This window comes from Crocodylus porosus, unplaced genomic scaffold, assembly GCF_001723895.1.
Source record: "Crocodylus porosus isolate Cpor-Errol unplaced genomic scaffold, CroPor_comp1, whole genome shotgun sequence".
Classification (NCBI taxonomy): Eukaryota; Metazoa; Chordata; order Crocodylia; family Crocodylidae; genus Crocodylus; species Crocodylus porosus.
This window is the reverse complement of record NW_017728926.1, coordinates 2718843-2723400: the sequence shown is the minus strand read 5'-3', so window position 1 is coordinate 2723400 and position 4558 is coordinate 2718843.

Genomic DNA, 4558 nt, shown 5'->3' with positions numbered 1-4558 from the left:
AAAAAGTCCTTGGCAGTGTTTCTTTCTTATCGGGTGCAAGATGCAAGCTGTGCATTTCTAACAATACTCCATTTCTAACAATATTCCATTTCTAACAAAAACATGCAAGCAGACCTTTCCTGTTGTCTGGAAGAGAGTAACATAAAAAAAGAGCCAAGGAAAGCTTCTACCTCCCCCGCCCCGAGTAAACTATGACTAGCTGGAAGGTGGGGAGAAAGGAGCAGATATGACAGCAGCAGATCTAAGGAAACTCTTCTTCTCTCAAAGGGTAATTCACTACGTCTGATGTATGAATCGCACAAGGTGCTTATTCATAATATATTTTCATTTATTGAAGAAAGAACGTTTTGAGGCATGAAACCATCATTCTCCCTTTTTACTCCCTGCCTAATTCTTCCTAACTAATGGGAAAGGCTCCCGCTAAATAATAGATAATCCAATTTTGTTGGCAAACTGACTTTCCACAGAATAATTTTCACATACAGTACACACCGATGCATTATTTTTGCTCATTGCCATGGTAATGTAGGGTAAACTTGGCTCCATTTTCATTTATAGGCACTGTGGTGAAGACTTAATAAAGGGTCGGCTGTCTCTGAACTTGGGCCCTTCTGCTGATGGAAAATTAAAGCTCTGGGACAGTAGTTTTCAACCTGTGGAGGGGGTCCACACGAGATTACTATGAGCAATCAAAAGTATGTGAATGCACACACTTACAATTCAGAAGGGTCCACACCTCTATTAAAAATTTCCAAAGGAGCCTGCAGTTGAAAACCACTGCTCTATGTCCAGGAAATGAGGCATGGGAGTCAAGCAGCTTTTGCTGTTCTTCTCAACAGTCTGTGGGGTTGCATGTATGGTGCTGACTTAAGAGTCATATTGACTTATATGTGTCATGTCACCTCAAGTGCTTGGAGATTTGGGGTACAAGTGCCATTTGCTTGAAAACATGGTGTTTATAATGCCCATAATTATTTATTCTTCACCAGCTATTAAACTAAACAAACAAGAATTCAAATTGGGGGGGGGGGGAGAACTTAACAGCAAAAGGAATGGGTGTGATCTAAAAATAAGGGAATGAAGAGCAAATAGGGAACTCAGCCAGAACCACATCATGTGCAGGGTAGATAAATATCCACTGTGAAACACCTCCCTAGGAGGTAGCTACCGCAGCTGAGTTTTTGTTTGTTTAAATGTTTAAAAAAGTTTAAATTTTTAAGCCTACTCCAGAACTCTTTGTAGTATCGTCTCTTCTTTATTTCCAAATTGAACATTTCCTCCAAATTAAAAGGAATACTCAAGCATATCTAGTGTAAATGGATCCTACAGATTTTTAGAATTGTTTCCGAAAGACAGACAATGGAACTATAGTAAAAAAGGCCTGAAGATGAGATATAGACTGCAGAGACACAGGGATTAGATACAAGAAGCTGTACTCTTTGTAGGGTCTTTCACACACTGAAATGGCAGTGCAGCGCTGGTTTGTTCTATTAAAAAAATCTTTTCTGTCTTCTGAAGTGATGAGGGGACTGCAGCTTGTTGAGTGGAAAAGGGGAATCCTTATGTCTTGAAGTGAAGTCAGGATCCAAATTAAAACTGCCTGTTCAGCCCCATGTCTAAATTACCCACTTGTATGGCAGCTGGTGTGCATGCCAGATAAAAAAGTACCGCAGTGTTTCAACTGGTGTTATCATTCAGGCTCACATAGGATACAATGCCCTAAATGAAAGCAAAATAAAAATGTAGCTGAGCAAACAGGCTCTGGGCATGGAATGCAGGCAGTGTTTAGCTAACTAAAAATAGTCCCCACAGTAAGCAATTCTGATTAATGTAATTATGATTCGAAGCAGGTTATCCTTAGGATTTGCACAGGCTACCAAGTTAAAATTTGCTTTTGATCATTAATTTGTCCTCCCCAACTGTGGAGTCTGCTCTATCAGAGTGACTGGCATCCAGATCATGAGCAGAGATTACATTGATCATGTTTACTGAGTGTCAGATACTGGAATGTATCAATGACCTGAAGTATGCCACGTGTCATCACGTATTGAATACTGCTAGTTCTGAGAACATAAAACGAAAGAGATAACACTGTGCACCGCTGAAATATTGCCACAAGGTGGCAATCCAAAGGGAAGTTGTTTGTCTAGCACTATACAGTAACAGAAAATTAATGCTAAATACATCCTACCCTTATGCGAGCAACTGGTAAATAAAGATTAAAGAACCAAAGCTACAAGGCATATGTTGTCTAATACTCAAAGAAAGTCTCTCTGAAGGGACAGCTTGCACCCAATAGGGAGTTTACCTAACAGGTAATGGGGGGGGGGAGGGGGGCGCGCAGGACGGTGGGAACTGCACATAGCAAATCCATCTGCAGTGCTTGGGGGCAGATTCACCATTTCACGAAACAGTACCTACAGCTCCTCAGAACATGGAACTGACTCTAGCTTGGCCAAGTGGCAGCTTCTTGAAGCAGGTTTTACAGCACAGAAAGGATAGGATGCTTTCACCTTAAGTGCACTGAGGATAATCCAGAGAGATTTCTCCTTTGACCGTGTCTGCCCCTCAAGCCTTCGCTCGTTCTGCCAAGATCAGGAGTGTCTCCTGTGACCATTTCCTCCTGCTTTTTGGACCCAAGCAGACACAGGAGCAAGGAAACAGTTAAGGTGTGTCAGAGCATCCAGTTTCTAATGAGGAGAAAAGACCACTAACAAGCAGCAAAATAAACACATCCAAATAAAAAGATGTGGCACATCACAATCCAACCTGAAATGCCCCAGTCAAAATCAGACATTTCCTTCCTTTTGGCCATAAATGTTTTTAAATTTTTTTTTTAGAACAAAACTTTTCCTGAATCTTTCACACTTACTGGGTGCATATACACAAGACACTTACTGCGGAGTTGCCTAATTAGCTCCACAGTAAAGTGTTACCATTTACACAAGCGGTGCTATTAGGTTAGAATAAAATAATTAACTGCCATAGGATAATACTGCTCAACACAAGTCCTAATCTATGGTGGAGTTATTTATGCCACCACAGTGCACATGTAGCTGGTGACTGACGCTCTCCGGGGCACAAGGGTGCTACTGTACCCTCATGCCCCTCCACAACACATTGAGCCAGACAGGACAAGCCCCGGGTTGGCAGGCTCACCTCCTGGGCTCTCTGCCAGCTAGGGCTGTACCACCCCAGATCAATGTGCTGCAGTCCTGGGCACATGTGTAAATGCTATGCCCAAGAGCAATAAACTCCAGGGTGAACTGCAGAGCTTATTGCATCAAATTAATTTCTTGTGTAGACATGCCAGTTGTCAACAGAGATGGTAATAACATTTGGTGGGGATTGATTCATGGGTAGATTCTGGAATTGATACTAAACTGCGTATTTGCCATCTATAAAAGCCTATGACTTGATAACATGACATTAGGCTCAAGAACTAACAAAATGAAATGTCAGATTTTATGTGAGAAGTTCAACACATTTAAAGAAATAAGAGCCCTTGGGCCAAAGACAGAGACCTCTCTGGATGCATGGGTTAGAGTGATTAGATTAATTGAGAGGGAGTTCAGCTGAACTATGAACTGTACAAAAGTTTGCAAACTTTGCAGAACTGTATGCAGTAAAGGAGCAATTGAGAGCTTCAGCCATTAAAAATACCAGCTACCTGGGTGCCCTTGGGCTCTAGCTTTCTTGCTCTAAGTTGTACACTGTGCACTTACATGATCTAACAGATACCACTAAATAATGTGTGCACAATTATATTGTTGAAATGTTTGCAGAGCTGAGGGAAAAGGAGACATTAGGGCTTTTGGAAAGTTTGTAGCTGAGGGCTCTAGGCAGGATGGTGCAATGTAGCTGAACATGAGTAAAGGTTTCCAAGTGTAACCATGCCATCAGTTTTGGGTGAGGTGGAGAAAATCCATGGAAAAGGAGAAACATTCACAAAGTAGGGAAGAGCGTATGTTCCTGCCTGGCCACTGGCTCTGGAATAAGGATCACACTGAGCCTTTTTTCTATCTGCTCCAGCCGAATGCTCCTTTTTCTGTATGTCCAGAAATCTCTGGTTCCTCTCTCCTTTGAACTCACCCAAAGGGAACACACAGAGAGGGTTGGCTTTACAAATTCATGCCCACCCTTCCTTGCCCTAATGAAAGCTCTGTCTGACATTTATGAAAACAAAACTTGAATGTATTTTTGACATGCATTGTTATGAAATGGAGTGGGGGTCAGCCTTTGCGAGCATCGACATCCGGAAATGTTTCTGCTCTTCTCTCAGCCATGGACCAGAGGGTCATCTCTGCCAACCCCACACCAGAGGCAGAATTATCCCTTTCCAAACCTTCCTATACAAATTCATTGTCCATCACGTTAGTAAAACTACACAGTCAACCCTGACACATCCATCAGACATAACACCTTACCCTGCTACAAGTAAATCAAGAGGACTATGGCAGTCAATGTTCTGCAGCTACACAGGTTGTTAAAATACACTCAAGAGATCCAAGAAAGAGGGACACATCCCCCACTACAGAGGAAGGCAAGCAATCCCAGA